Source organism: Pteropus alecto, unplaced genomic scaffold (genome assembly GCF_000325575.1).
Source record: "Pteropus alecto unplaced genomic scaffold, ASM32557v1 scaffold109, whole genome shotgun sequence".
In the NCBI taxonomy this organism is placed as follows: Eukaryota; Metazoa; Chordata; class Mammalia; order Chiroptera; family Pteropodidae; genus Pteropus; species Pteropus alecto.
The window spans coordinates 896048-913040 of record NW_006494608.1 but is presented as its reverse complement, the minus strand read 5'-3'; the positions used below and the strand labels follow the sequence as shown (position 1 = coordinate 913040).

Here is a 16993-nt window from a genome sequence, read left to right as displayed (position 1 = left end):
TAGAAAAATGAATAATAGGGAAAGGTATTGATGGAAAATACAAATTAAGAATGACTCAAGAAAAATGATTTCAGTCTATGGCCATGCCACCCTGAACAAGCCCAATCCCATCTGATCTTGAAAGCTAAGCAGGAACGGGTCTGGTTAGTACTTGGATGGGAGACCACCTAGGAAGACCAGGTGCTGTAGGTGTAAAAAGTAAAAAAAAGTCGGGAGAGGGGTGGATTGTAAGCTGACAAAGTCCTTGTAATCTGTGAGGTCAACCAAGAAAAATAATTTTATTTTCCATTTAAAGATATAGAGTTGGGCTAAGTTCTAAAGGAAAAACAAGAGATGTGTTCCACTAGATTGAGTCCCCCCTAGAAGTGCTGCTGGTTGCCCAGACTTCAGAATGGAAAGTGCTGAGGCTCCATGCTCCAGTGTCAGGGTTTTTCTTCTAAACTCTCACTCCTAGATTCACTGGTGATCTCGATAACTCAGTGCAGATGAGGCGTTTCCATCTGCGGTCAGATTATGGTCTGTCCATCCAGCTGAGTTTTAAGATTATTTAAATAACAAAAGAAGAGAAAAATACAGTTGAATTTTTAACTACTGTTATAATTAAGAGGAGAATTGGTTTTAAAAAGGACATGGACGATGCCAGGGTGTCAAAAAACATATTGATTTAGATATTTGTTTAGAAATTGCTCCAGTTAGGAACAGTTTTGTCAAAATTTTTTTCCAGCTTTATTGAAATATAATTGACAATTAGTTGCTCATATCTACATTATACAATTCAATGAATTTTTTTTCAATTATAGTTGGCATACAATAATATATTAGTTTCGGTTGTACAGCATAGTGCTTAGAGATCTATATAACTCACAAAGTGATCACCCCACTAAATCTAGTACCCCTCTTCTCCCTTACATACTTATTATAGCTTGTTAACTATTTTCCCTATGCTACACTTTATATCTCCATGTCTATTTTGTAACTATTCATTTGTACTTCTTTTCCCTTTGTCCTTTTTCACTATCCCCCCAACTCCCCTTACATCTAGTAACCATCAAAATATTCTCTGTATCAATGAGTTTCTGTTTTTGTTGTTGTTTATTTTGTTCTTTAGATTCCACAGGTACGTGAAATCATGTGGTATTTACTTTCTATATCTGACTTACTTCATTCAACACAATACCCTCTAGGTCTATCAAGGCAATATCTTTTTCCATCCCCTTCCTTTTAGTCTGTGTGTCTTTTAATCTGAAGTGAGTCTCTTGTAGGCAGCATATGTAAGGGTCTTGTTTTCTTATCCATTCAGCCACCCTATCTTTTGGTTGGAGCACTTAATTTTTTTCCATTTGAAGTACTTGTTGATATGTATGTAGTTATTACCATTCTTTATTCCTGTTTTTGATACATGATTTTTCTTCTTAAAGAAATCCCTTCAACATTTCCTTGGTGTACATAAATTCCTTTAGCTTGTTTTTATCTGGGAAGCTCTTTATCTGTCCTTCAACTCTAAATTATAGCTTTGCTGGATAAAGTATTTTTGATTGTAGATCCTGGGTTTTCATCACATTGACTATTTTATGCCAAACCCTTCTGTCCTGCATAGTTTCTTTTGAGAAATCGGCAGCCAGTCTTATGAGTGCTCCCTTGTAGGTAACTAACTGCTTTTCTTTTGCTGCTGTTAAGATTCTCTCTTTGTATTTAACCTTTGGCATTTTAATTATAATGTGTCTTGATATGGGCTTCTTCGAGTTCATCTTTTTTGGGACTCTAAGCTTTCTGGGGTTATATGTCTATATCCTTCACCAGGTGAGAGAAGTTTTCTATCATTATTTCTTCAAATAGCTCTTCAACATTTTGTTTTCCTTCAGGTACCCCAATGACACAGATGTTTTTACATTTAATTGTGTCCCATAGGCTCCTTAAATTATTACTATAGTCTTGGCTTCTTTTTTCTTGCTGTTCTGATTAAGTGTCCTTGACTTCCCCATCCTCTGGTTTGATCCTTTTCTTCATCCACTCTGTTGATTCCCTCTCACATACTCTTCATCTCACATAATGTGTTCTTCATTTCTGATTGCTTCCCTTTTATAATTTCCATTTCTATTTTTATGTTTTTTTAATCTCTTTGTTAAAGTTCTCACTCCCTAAGTTCATTGAACATTTTTATAACCAGTGTTTTGAACTCTGCATCTGTTAGATTGCTCTACTCCATTTTTCCTGGATCTCTGTTCTGTTCTCTCATATGGTTTCTGCTTCTTTGTCTTCTCATTTTGGCTGCCTTTCTGTGTCTGTTTCTATGTACTAAGCAAAGCTCCTAAGTCTCTTGGTCTTTAGCATGACTTTGTGTAGTAGGTGTCCAGTGGCACAGTCCTGAGAGAGGTTCAGCTGCAGGCCAAGTTTAGCCCAAACCTGTATCCCTCTGGGGCCACCTGTTAATGTTCAACAAGCAATCCACAGATGCTATGCTTATAGTTGCCTCAAGAGGCCATGCCAGAAACCGAGGTCAGCTGCCACCAGAGTGAGTCTTGGAGCTGCTCAGCAAGGAGCAAAGGAGTCATGAAGGATACAACTGAATGTGGCTTGGGTATGGCTGTGAGTTGGAGGAGGTGGAGTTTCAGGGAATCCTCTGAGCAGAGTGACCTCTGTTATCCACTTTGATGACGTCTCTGCTACGGCAGCAGCTGAATCTATGCACTGGGAGTGGGGAGGGTTCAACAGAGGAACAATGGATACTGCCAGCATTTATGCCCTGGAGAAAACCTTGCCACCAGTCCTCGCTCCAACAATTCAGTGTACCCCTGTAAGTCCCTGATGCCCCGCATTTAGCTGACCCAACACTTGCGCTCAGAGTGAGTCCTTCATTGTGAAAGTTCTGTCGTGGATATGGCCCCTTTAAGAGGAATGTCTGCAGCTTCTGGCTTGCTGCCATAGCCTCTGTCCCACTCAGCCATTGGGACTGGACAGCCCTATGTCTTTACCCCCTCCTACCTCCTACCACTGCAGGGCCATTTCTTATTTCTCTTCCCAGTTGTAGGGTGACTAGATCCCAGGCAATTCTGCTTGCTGTTGGTTCCATGTTTCCCTCACAACTTTAATTTGGTCGCAAGAGGGGATGTACAAAGACTCTATCATCTACGTCATTTTTGAGCTTCACTTATGTCAAAATTTTATTTTGAATAGCAGTCCAGACTTCATCTTCACCAGTGCTTTTAAACCACATTGACTCCATGCCCTAGACTGTTCAGTGTAAGACTTAATGCCATATGTCCATGGTTTTGAGCAAGGGTGTTCGATGCTGTGTAATAGAGTCAATATATGAAATAGGCAAACTAGTGTGTTAAATACAGTCTCAAATGTTGATTCTCCATGATCCCCTCTCAGAGTGCTGTGGCTACATACCTCTCATATCCTTCCTTATTTTAAGAAACTTAGGTAAGTAAGTTTTTGTTTTTCCGGAATCCAAGTTCATTGGATTTCCAATAAACAATATTAGTAGCTACCAATTATCAAGTACCTATTATAGCGTACCTACTATATTATATAAATATTTATAAAAGATTTATACTCTTTTTAACCAATATCGATATTAAAAATATTTAATAAACTCTATAGTACAAGCATTAACCATCACTAAAACCAGCTTCCCTATGTTGAGTAAGAAGATATTTAGAAGAATTCTTCATTCTTAAAATCTTGTCTCCTAAGTAAATGCAATTTAGAGAATAAAAAATTTAGACTCCTTGTGAAATATAAAGCAATTTGAAGAGTCTTATGAAGGATTCAGGCACCTGCTGAGACCCAGAGGTGATGTAAGAACACCAGATACAGAGCTCACCATGTGAGCCACCCTCTCTGAAGAGAAAAAGTTTAAGCAGTTAATTTCTCCATCCTCATCTAGACTGAAAAGTACTAGTAAGAGAAGGCCGCTAACAGCAGTTCAACTTGCCTAGTGCTCATTAAAAATAACTATCTTCCATGTTTTTAAAATTGACAAACTTAGACTTACTCATGTTCTCTCCCCTCTAATTAAGAAAATAATATATAGAATGTATTTTTTGTTTTCTAATGTAGAATTATAGTTTCTTTCTTCTGGTCATGATAATCTAAGATAATATTAGGGCTATCTTTTCTTTTAAAAAGTATCTTCTGTTGCTAGATATGTGATATTTAGTTGTAAAGGAAAAAAAACAACGTTGTGTCCCAGGCATTAATTAACAGGCTGGTCGTGGCTGTCATCAGTCAGGATTGGATTGACATGACCTTTTGAGGTCATCCTTTTGCTGCTGAAATGTCAACACACTGTTATTACTTTGAGTCTTGACAGAACACATTTCATATGAGGTGAAGTTTGTGACAGTTTTTCATTGTTTTTTTTTTTTAAAAGAAGCAGATGTAATTTCAAACAGGAAATTTTAGCATTGGTTCACAAAGAAACCTGGGGCTTTCAAGAAAAGCTTATAATTACATTTTGTTTTTTGTTTTATAATTAATTTTGTTCTTAGTTTTCCTACAAAATCAAATTTTACCAGTATATCTGCAGGATGCATTTTAAAAATCAACACTTGCTATTCTTCCAGATGTTTCCACATTATATAAATAATGAAAATTTTCTTTAGAAAAAATACCAATATTTGTTTTAGATATAGATCAGAAAATTATGTTAACAAGCAGATAAACATGATTTTTACATTTATTTCATTGTCTTGCAGAGAGTTTCCTTCTAATTTTCTCTAAATTTCTGTCAGTTTCAATATTTTGTTCAAATGATATGAACTGGACTGATGCCTTTTTTGCCTATTATTTTTAAATAAATAATGCACTCAAATTTAGGACTTGCATAGTTTCCAAAAAATATATAAATGGGGAAAAAACTGAAGTAAAGATGTTTTTAGAATTGTTGAAAATCATGGAAGATGAAATATACATAATATACATATGCCAGACTATTATATATCGAGTTCATCTTGCTAAGAATGTTTCTTCCTGCTTGAATAGAATGCATGTTTCCTTCTTCATTCAGTTGACGAATATATTTGAGTCCTCTCTAGATGTCAGGCTGTGTTCTGGATCTGTGATCTGAATATGGTGAAGCAGTAAGTAAATATGCTTCCTGCCACCATAGTTTTCAGACCACTGGTGGAAGAGGCGGATATTACAGTGGTCGGGGCATCCTTCTGTGTCAGTCAGGAAATAATATTTGAGTTTTCTTCCTGTGCAGAGTATACATGAGAGTTCGGGCTTACACTATGTTTATAGATGCGAGCTCCCAATATGTCAGAGGAAGACACTGAAGATCAGAGGAAGCCAGAGGAGCTTAATTTCCTATTTCTTGTCTGCCCTTCATTATCATAGACTTATTTTCAAACTCAAATTGGTCACACTAAAGCATACACATACACATACACATATGCACCTTGGAGGTGATGTAATTTTTACCTTTCTCAGAAAAAAAAAATCACAGAAATTGTTATTTTATTTAAGTTTGATTGTGTTCCTATTAGTAACTAATTTCATTTTCAATGCCTCTTGGGCCAACCAAATGGCATTGTTTCTTTTTTGTCCCATTGTCCCCAGCACAGAGGAGGGTGTTTAATACATGCCCAGTAAATTCTGAGTCTTTAATTTGTTGATTGATTGACACTATAATCTAGGGGTCTTGAAAGAGACTGTAGCCAGACCTCTTAAAATACAAATATTTAGATGAACCATTTTCTTTCTCTTTATTTCCATTCAGATAATTTACTTTTTATATTTAGATGCTGTTTATTGTGATCAAAAGCAGTGCCAGCTGTCTCATTATGCTGCATGGTAGCTGTGTGACATCTGAGCCCAATTGCCTCATGTAAAATAGGGTTAATAATAATTTCCTTCAAAGTTTCCTTTGAGGTTTTAGAAATAATACATATCACTAGTTCAGCGCCTGGCACATAGAGGTTCCTCAATAAATGATAGCTTGATGATATCATTATTATTATCATCATCATGAAATATGGTATTCCCCAAGATAAGCAGAGGGCAGAGAAATCTGTAGTCTGTGGAGAAGGCAACAGATGTGGAAGATAACCACATTTTTTAGTTTTGTCTCATGTACAAAATGGTAAGAGACTCTATCTCATTTAGGTCCCCATCAGCACAGATTTCCTATTGGTTCCTCAAGAAGCTATGTCCCATCAGAATTCTTTGTCCTTTCTAAGACTTGCCCTCTTCAAGGGATTTTTATACTGGGTCCATTGATAGGGAATTTTCCTACCTTCATTTTCCCCACTCTGCCAGTTTTCTTATTTCTCCTTTAAGAGGATCATGCCTGAAAAACTCTATGTTCTCTTTCTACTCTCAAATATCTATAGTTTATTACACTAAAAAAATAAGAATTTCTAAATCATTTGTGGTAATGAGAGCACCCTTGGTTTATAATTTCTTTTCCAGCTTCTATTTACTGGGTAATTGGAGTAACAAATCATCATGGAGTTAGTTTTACTTACCAATTCCATGGACTATTCAAAGGCTGTAAAATCCTGGCTGGCAGTTGGACCTTCCAAGTATGACTGTCAGCTACCTACCCTTCCTCAAGATTCAGGCCGCATGCTGCCATCTAGCTGGATCCCATTATACCTAGGGAGGTATATGTGGTTCTGGGCAGAGTCAGGTTTGGAAGTTTTGCCAACAGAACATGGTGACATTTAAGATATTTATAAATCACCATTTTTTTTTTTTTTTGGTTTAGTCTCTGGGCGTGTCTGGCAGCCCCACCTCTGCCTTCTGCCAACACAAGTCTAAATCCATTCGTAAGAAGACAATTTGAATAGTGGCAGCAAATGCTTTAGATATCATTTAGATAAGAATTTAGACAGGCAAGGTAAATTTTTATTGAGCTGTAAAAGCATTTTCCTTAAACAACCTCTTTTAAAAGTTATTTGTGATCTCTCATTGAGACTATCTTTTATGGCTTTTTCCGAAACTAGTACTTACTCATGTCCCCATCTCTGTGAATGTGCAGTACACGATATTTACCTTTGCTTCAAAAGGTAAATCTGCTTTTCCTGTCCACTTCTCTCATATACTTTGCAAATAAATTTCTAATTAAAACTTTAATGTATCATTATTGGATATTCTGCCATGATTTTTAAAAGCCAGATCAACCAGAAATTCATTAACTTTGGCATTTCTGCAGAAAATATTAATTTTTAAAGAAAGAATGGAGCTGATGCTGAGAAATATTGCCATGGCAACACAGCTGCCAGCAGCTGAGTTGCACTGGGACCTAGCTGCTGAGGTTTTATGACTGGACTGCAGGCAATACATGGAAAGTAGATTGAAAATATGATTGAGATGAAGGTCAAGGGAAAAAAAAAACCACTAGATTCCTTGGAAAGGAAGTGCATAGATGTATCAAATTAAATTAGTAATACCAGGTGCCACTTTGAAAGGAACACCAGGGGAGACCCAGTGTTCCAAGAGAAAGCTCACCCCTACAGTCATGCTGAAGGAAAATCATGACTTTCAGTGTTTTAAGTATAGTTCATGTGAAGAGGAATATTAGCCACCAGCCTGTTTTTAGTACAGGAATCTTCTCTTCAGACCATAATGACCCTGACTGCCTCTTGGACTTTTCTTTGAAATAGATCCTCAAGAAAATTCTGTAATATTATATAAATGTTAGGATCCCCAGGCAAGTCAAGACCTCAAGTAGGATCCAGAGTATGGATGAGCAAGAAAAGGCCAGGATTACCACTGTGATATTTATCTCCCTTTGTTACTTTCCAGGGAGAGTCAGGGGATCACTCCAGCTCTGATGCTAATTAGTGGAAGAGACAGAACTAAAACTCAGATCTCCAGCTCTGTCTCCAGAGCTACTCCAGAGCCTCTCCATTGTATTTCTGCACTTGTAAAATGCGAACATTGGGTTATAGGAGCCCTATGGTCCTTCAAGCTTTTGCATCGTATTAATCTCTAACTTGTAAACATAGCTGTGCATGTCCAAGTGCCAAATTTCTGAGTGTTCTCAGTTGTAACTCTAGTACAATGGATAAAGCCAGGAGAAGATTTTGTGATCTTTTTTTACACTTTCCCATCCTGTACATACCTTTCTAAACAATGAAATCTATAGAACTAATAGCAAAAATAATGTAGTGAAATTTTATCTAATCAATCTCTTCTTGATAACTTTTTATCATATGATTTGCTATTAAGAGAGATTTTATGATATGTTTGCTTAGATGCCCAGATACTACATATATGAATAAAGAAAGATTTTATTTATAATCTATAAGTCTTATCTTAAAGAGTAGCATTCCAAGAGTGTAAGTGAATGCACTGGCTATTTATAAGAACACATGTGCCTTCTTCATCAAAGAGCCCTTGTTAGGAGTTGTCAGTAGGAAGCATTGGGTCTGTGGAGGTAATCCAGGTCTCAGGATCACTGAGGAACTCTCGGGTATGAGAGGTGCATTGTCATCTTAGATACAGGTTGGTATGGAAAAAAAAACACAGAATTTAGAGTTAGACAGACTTCCAATTCTGGTTTACTGACTGCATGAGTTACTTCTACTTTAATTATTAGCTGACTTATCTAGAAAGTGGGAATAATACCTAATAAGGTTTTTCGGTGAATAATGTGTCATAAATGTAAAACATTTGGGATAGTGCATGGAAAATTGTAGATTCACAGTCAATGTTAGTTTCCCTCACAGGCTACAGAATGTGCATATATTGAAACTGTCAAGCAGAAGCCTGTCAGTGGATCAGAATTATTATCTTCATGTTTGAGGTGAATTGGTAAGCCTAGAATTCAATGATTTTCAGTCAAGTGCCCATGCCAAGAGCAAATGTCAGGAAGATGGATATTCTCTGACTTTTTGTCCTTTAGTCATCGAAGAACAGCATTTTGGCTAGAATTAAAAATCTGTGTATCTTATATTCTTTACTTAGTGTTTGTGTCATTTACCCCAGGAGCATTTTAATGAAAATGAAATGCTTCCCAGAAGCACTTAACTAAAGATTATATGAGAAAACTGAAAGCATTAAAGAATAAATCACAAAAAATTATATCAGATTCCCTGTTACCAGATTTTTCATTTTCATGCTCTTTGCTCTTAAATATGCAAAGAAAGTCAAAGCTTCAATGGTACTGTATTCTAGAAATATTAGACTCATCCAGGAGAATTGTACAGAATTGTACCAAGCTATGAAAAGATCTTTAAATTATAACTGAGCTTAGTATTAAAAAAATATGAGAGATTTTTACCCATCCTCATTTTAGCTAGAAGACAGCTAGTATCTAGCCCCCATCAGTGTGGAAACATCTTTCTGAAGCATCCAGGTCATCTTTGGCCTGCTTCTACTCTCATACCAATACATCCTTTGACACATATGTTTGGGGGATTCAGGATAGATAGTTGTGTGTAGACACTTGACAACACCCCCCCACCATCAGCTCCTGTTCTGAAAAGGACATCTGAAAATCCCTACATGTAGAGTAAAATGGAACAAAGAAAATGTTTCCGTGTCTACTGGAAACAGGCCTAGAAGATTCCATGTAATTTTAGGTAACTAAACAAACACATTTTTTAAAAAAAACATAGGGCCTATATGTAGAGCAATACAACAGAAGGAAAGGACTACATAATACAGAGTTAAAATTTTCTTTAGAGAACAAACAAAAATTACCAAAAGTACAAGGGAAAAATTTGAAAATTTTCTTCCTTTTGTTGTCAAAAAAATTCAAGACAGCCTTGATTGTGTGAAACAAGAAATGAAAGATGAAATAACGCAACCACATTGTGATAAAAAGAGAGTTGCTTATGAGGCAGATGAAAAGGGAGTTCGATGATGTAAAAAAAGAATTTAAGGGGAACAATGTAATACTAGACTTAAAATTTACATAATTTTGTATAATTAAAATTTATATAATTTGTATAAGAGTGGTAAAGACCAGAGACAGAAGCATACAGAATTGATTTTGTGACATGAGGGTACACTGGAGTAGTTCTCCCAACACAAAAAGGAAAAGCACAAGCAAAGGTAGTAGATGTGGGAGCTGAAGACTAGAGACACGAATCCTAGATAATCGCTATTCCTAAGGAAGAGGCTGCAAAGAATGGAGTGGAAGCAGTAGTAATCAGCATAACAGAAAAATAAAAAAGCGGGGGCGGGGGGGGGCGGAAACAGCTGAAATTTTCCTAGTGGAAGGAATTCCTGCATGCAGATCATAAGAAATCACCAATGAAAAGTAAAATTAATGAGAGACTAGCATCTAAATTTATTCTTTAAATTTTTTTAATTCAAAACTTACAAAAAAAATTCTATGAGCATCTTGATTGGGAGGAAAATGCACTACAAATGAACAATAATCAAGAAACCCTCAGACCTGTGCTTCCCAATACTAAAGTCCAGAACTATTAGAACACATACATATTTTGAGTGCAAAAAAGAGCACATTGTGGCAATTCTACCCTAAGGCAGTAATCAGTCAGATATTAAAGCAGCAGAAAGACATTACCAAGTATATAAGGTATATAGCACCCCCATAGAATTCCTGAAAAGAAAATTTTGAAGATATATTGTGATTGACTGAAAGATGAATCAAAATCAATGTGGATAGCTAAGAAGATATGATAAAGCAAATGGCCCGACATGTCAATTGGAAATCTTAGGCGGTGGGTACTTGGATGTGTACTATATGGGTTTTTTTAAATTTTCCTCTGTGTTGATTTTTATCCATAAGAAAATGTTGAACAAAACCCCCAAAATGTCCTTAAGTATAGAACATCATAAATAAATAAAGGGAGCAGTGTTTAGCATTTAATTTACTTAAATGTATAACTTAAAAATTGTTGTAAATATGGTTACAAACCAAGATCTTTCCCATAGTGTTTATAACATTTAAGAATGGAAACCTTTTTTCCAGTCACGTTAGTGGAGTCAATAAACTCTGTGCTTGCCTCCTCTCATGACCCCATCAAAATTTTAACTAAACTACAGAATAGACATCATTAGAAGCCACCTGAACTCTAGCTGAACAGAAGTCCTATAATTGGGAATACACACAGAGGCTGCCTCAAGACTGGTAGGAGGGGTGGAGGCACGAAACAGGCAGGTCTCAGACCCACATGTGGCAGTCAAGAATCAGGAGGAATATCTTGGCTGCAGAGATCCTCCTAGAGGAGTGAGCAGTCCCAGCCCTACACTGGGCTCTCCAGCTTAGAGTCTCAGTGCTGGGAAGAGACGTCTCCACAACTTCTAGCTGTGAAAACCAGCGGAGATTGTGGTCAAGTGAGATGGAGGGCCACTGGAGTCACAGATATTTCTCTTAAGGGACCCATGCATGGACTTACTTGCTCTGATACACTAGGGCATCAGCCTGAAAGGTGCTGGGGACATACCAACAGGAACTGGGTAGTCTGGCTTCAGGGCAAGGGATGGAAGGGTGGCTTTCTCCAAGACAGAAGTGCTGGCAGAAGGCATTGTACCTTTGTTCAGTCCTTTACATGCAGACACAGGAGGCCGCCATTTCTGATTCTCCATCGATCTCACTAGCACTGGTCGCCCCATCCTGGAGATTCCCTGAGACCTCGCCCCACCCATTTTGCATGCCCATCTAAGCCATTTCCAGTGGATTTTCCACAAAAACAGCCTATTTTGACTCAAGCTATGGACTTTCACAAAATCTCTCAAAGATTCACAAAACCTAAAAAAGCAGCATCTGGCCTTGGAGTGCCCCCTAGCCCTTACTTAGCAGCCTCAAGCCCACCACTAGCGGTAGCCAGCCTTGGTTTGGAGCTTGGCCTCTTGAGGCCTATCCAAGCCCAGTGTGGGTGGCAGCCACCTTTGGATTGATTGATGGCTCATGCCAAGTATCCCAGGGCATGGCACAGGCCGTGGCTGAACATGGCCTGCAAGCCCAGTGGCCGGCTTCAGTGTGAGCCAGAACACCACCCAGGGCCACATCTGAGGATGATACACCCGAAGGGCAGACTGGTCAGGCACCAGAGGCCTGTTAACCCATTTCCCATTTAGAAAAAAAAGTACAGCTTTAGAAAAAAGTACAGCATGCTGCCTGAGTTCATGTAATTTTACATAGACCTGCTCTTTGAGGCTGACGCAAATCTGACTGGTTTTCAATGTGAAAATAAAATATAAAAACTGTTCTTGGAGTTATTTCTAAACAGAATTTGTCTCTAATCCTAGTGTAACAGACATGTAAACTGGATTTATCAAAGGAATCTTTGGCTAACTGTTCAAGAACAATGTAAACATCATGCAAAGGAATGCTACATTGTCTAGGATTTGACATTGTCAGCTATCGAGAATTTTTGTTAGTGGAAATACCACCACTAAAAACAGGATGCTGTAAATAGAATGATGTCATTTGTTTCCAAAGACTATGGACATACTAGAGCAATGCGAAAATAATAAAAGTGAGACATTTCGTGGTAAATATTTGAGGGTAAGGTTAGGATTGTAATCTGCGAGTTATCTCAGGGTGAATGCTGCAGCTGCAAGTGCCACTGGCGAGTATTCTCAGGGCAAATAGGAAATGGGTTAAAGCCAATCCTCCTATGTAGGGTCAGCCCCTGCATAACAGCTTCTCCACTGTAGTCACAAGCCAGTCTTCACAACCATTCAGCCTGAGGGTCAGTCCCTCCCACTGATGTGCAAACAGCAATTAAAGCTCAACTACAACAGGAGGGCACACACAACCCATACAAGGGATACACCTGGAGCACCCGGCTCAGTTGACCAGGGATAATGCACTACTGGGCCCCATAGGATATCTACTATATGAAGCCACTCTCCTAAGACCGGGAGACATAGCAGCCCTACCTAGAAACAAACACAAGGAGGCAGCCCACATCGGAAGATAAATATGTCCCAAATGAAAGAACAAAACAGAGCTCCAAAAAAAAAAAAAGAACTAAAAAACATGGAGACAGGGAATCTGCCAGATACAGAGTTCAAAACACTGCTTATATGTACATTCAGTGAACTTAGGGGAAGAGTAGATGAACTCAGTGAGAATTCTAACAGAGCTAGAAAACATAAAAATGGAGATCAAAAAAAACATAAAAAGGAACTAGTCAGAAATGAAAAATACAATGTGTGAAATGAAAACTACCTTAGGAGGAATCAATAGTAGATTAGATGAAGGAGAAGATCAAATCAGTGATTTAGAAGATAAGGTAGCAGAAAACAATCAGAATAGCAATAAGAAAAAAAATAAAAAATGATAGTTTAAAGAGTCTCTAGGACAACATCAAACATACTACCATTTGCAACATAGGGATACCAGAAAGAGAAGAGAGAGAGCAAGGAAACCTGTTTGAAGAAATAATGATGGAAAACTTTCCTAACCTGGCGAAGGAAATAGATGTACAAGCTCAGAGTCCAAAGAAAATGAATCCAAAAAGGCCCAAGCCAAGACACATTATAATTAAAATGCAAAAGGTTAAAGACAAAGAATCTTAAAAGCAGCACGAGAAAAGCAGTTAATTACCTACAAGGGAGCTCCCATAAGGCTGTCACTTGATTTGTCAGTAGAAACTTCACAGGCCAGAATGGATTGGCATGAAATATTTAAAGTGATGAAAATAAAGGACCTCCAACCAAGATTACTCCACCCAGCAAAGCTATCATTTAGAATCAAAGGACAAATAAAGAGCTTCTAAGACAAGAAAAAGCCAAGAGAGTTCATCACCACCAAACCAGTATTGCAGGAAATGTTACAGGAACTTTTTTGGAGGAGGAGGGGGAGGGGGGGGAGTAATATTAATAGTAAAATAGCAATAACATATCATTGGATAAATGTGTTAAATGCTCCAATAAAATATAGGGTGGTTGAATAGATAAGAAAACAAGACCTTCATATATGCTACCTACAAAAGACTTACTTCAGATTGAGAGACATAGAGACTAAAAGTAAAGAGATGGAAAAAGATGTTTCATGAAAATGGAAATGAGAAAAAAAAAAAAAGCTGAGGTAACAATACCTATACCAGACAAGATAGGCTTTAAAACAAAGGCTATAACAAGAGGTAAAGAAGGACCCAGAAATTCTACTTCTGAGTATTTGTCCAAAGAAACCCAAAACACTACTTCAAAGGGACATGTGCATCCATATGTTCATTACAGCATTATCTACAATACCCAAGATATGGAGGCAACCTGTTTGTCCATCAATGGATAAATGTATAAAGGAGCTGGTACATATACACAATGGAATATCACTGAGCCATAAAAAATAATGAAATCTTGCTATCTGCAACACCATGAATGGACCTAGAGGGTACTGTGCTGAGTGGAGTAAGAGAAAGATAAATGCCATATGATCTCACTTACATATGGAATTTAAAGAACAAAATAGCCTGATCTCATCTGATCTTGGAAGCTAAGCAGAGGCGGGCCTGATTAGTACTTGGATGGGAGACCACCTAAGGAAGACCAGGTGCTATAGGCGTAAAAAAATGATAAAATAAAATAAAATAAAGAACAAAATAAACAAAACAGAAACAAACTCATAGATACAGAGGACATTTTGCTGATTGCCAAATGGGAGCTGGGTTGGGTTGGTGAAAAAGGCAAAGGGAATAAGAAGTACAAATTGGTAGTTACAAAATAGTTATGGGGATGTAAAGTATAGCGAAAGGAGTATAGTCAGTAATATTGTAATAACTATATATGGTGTCAGATGTGTACTAGATTTATCAGGCTGATCACTTTATAAGATATATAACTGTCTAATCACTATGTGTACACCTGCAACTGATATAGTATGCCAACTGTAATTAAAAAATTATTAAAATCCAAAATAAATTTTTTTTAAAAACCATGTAATAGATTCTCTTTTTCAGGGCTATCATCCTTTAGTCAATAATTTGATTAACTTTTTGAGAATAAATATTTTTTCTTTGTATATTTTTACTGTTAAAGTAGATGGTCCATGATAATTTTATTAAAGATTTCATAAGAAAAAAGTTATTAAAATCCTAAAAAAAAATCAGGAAACCAACTAGTTTCCAATGATAGGAGTAAAAAGGAAATAATTTATTATGTAGTCATTTATAGAATTTTTATAAGAAACATGACCCATGCTTTGTAAAATAAATAGACAAATAAAGCCCCTGTATGCATAGAAATGAATAAAAATAAATACCTCAAAATGCTACCATACGTTATTTTTTGTTGTTATTTTTAAACCTATGGTATTTGTTATTTTTTAATCAGAAAAAGACCATTTTGACTTGCCCTATAGATGAGTATGGAATTTCATACTAGGGACTCTTGACAGTTGTCCTTGTTCATACCAGTTACATGAGTCTCCAGCTGCTTTTCAGGCATTGTTCAGAGCTAATTTTGCCAAGAAAGCAAATGAGGAATAAGTAAAGCAAATCAATAAATTACATGAAGCCCAGAGATTATAAATTTTCTTGTAACCAGTCACTACTCTCGCTTGTCTGGCATCTCAGTCCTTGTGGACCTGCTGTCGTGGCACCATCCTCTGGAGGGACTGACTAGTTTCTTTCACCCATTTGTGCTTCTCTGCTTTGCAGGATACTGAGGTTGTTGTTGAACGGTTGATGTTTGAAAGGACTGTGACATGAATATCATGACCATAGTGCTTTCCACCATCTCAAAGATGGGTCCCATGCTGATCTTTGTGATTTCTGTGTGCAAATTGGCAATAGTCAGGGCGCTTAGGCCTCATAAACTTTGTGCACACAAGCAAACAACATCTGCCTGAGGGCAGAGAGAAATTTTTTTTGTTTTTCTTTGCTTTGGATGTTTTTCGCCATAAATATATTTGGCCAATACAGTTTTCTCAGAAGATAAGATGATGGTATATCTCTTAACATTTGGAGTGAAAAGAAAAATTTAATAACATTGAATATCAAAAGCTTGGAATACTTTCAGTAGTTTCAGTTCCCTGGTCTCCCTGGATAACACTTAAAAAAAATAAAACCAAAACCAAATAGCAGTCATTAATCATTGTGTTTTTCCCTAGCAGGTATAATAACATCTAAGGTAGCAAGTGGAGTCTAGAAAATGTTTTACTTCTCTAAATCTACAAATAGCTAATAAGTCGAAATGCATAAAAATAATAGAGGGATAATCCTATCATTGAAAACTTTGCAACCTTTCCTTGACTTTGTATGGATCGCTAACACCTAATCCGAGCAAAAACAGATCCCTGTTTTCCATTGTGTTGTTCTGTTATTGCAGTCAGTAAATATACCATGGAAATACTTTGGTAAGAGCAGAAAATAGTGGAACAGATTCCAGACATGAAGGGAGTATTGGGGCACCCCTAATTTTCAGAGCAATGCCAGAGCCAGAAAGATATGGGGTAATCTAGGCAGTGGACAGTCCTTTTCTATTTCTATAATGTTCTCAGGCTCTATAAAAACAAAGTGTTGATTTTGGCTAGAGAAACAGAATCTTACTGCTAATGGACTCAGGGAAGGATGGAGTAATGTTAACTTTTTACTCTTTTCCAAGTAGGTCATTCAAATTGTTTGCCTCTTCCTCTCTGTAGTCAGAGTGACAGTTTCCTTGACACCCTGACTCTACCAACATTGTTAATTTCAATATTTTGGTGATTTTTACTTGCCATCATTCTTATCAACAGTTTTCCATGTGCTCTATGCCGTGTGTGTGTGTGTGTGTGTGTGTGTGTGTGTGTGTGTGTGTGATCAAGTAAATTGCTGACCTACACTTTACTCCTTTGAAGTTAGGGTAAGTTGGAGCACAGACACACGGAGCACTTAGCCTCCACCTGCTGGTGCTGGCACCACAGCAGCCATGCTGCCAGGTCTAAATCAGATCCAGCCAATGATGCCTCTTGAAATCATTTGGCAATCAAAGGAAAGGTGATAACATGTAAGGTGATAACATTTTACTATCTTGTGATAGTAAAATCTGATAGTAAAATACAATCAAATTGATAGGTATATAGTGCACTGGAGACAAATCAGGAACTTATTATTAAAATTCTGTGTGTATGGAG

At 37.2% G+C, this 16993-nt stretch overlaps 1 protein-coding gene and 1 pseudogene across 2 annotated transcripts in view; both read left to right on the top strand.

The window, feature by feature from the left end:
- Window positions 1–16993, top strand: part of AMPH (amphiphysin) — a 196190-nt gene that overhangs the window by 168183 nt on the left and 11014 nt on the right. The gene's annotated exons all lie outside the window — the stretch shown is intronic.
- LOC112473603 lies at window positions 74–192 on the top strand (annotated as a pseudogene).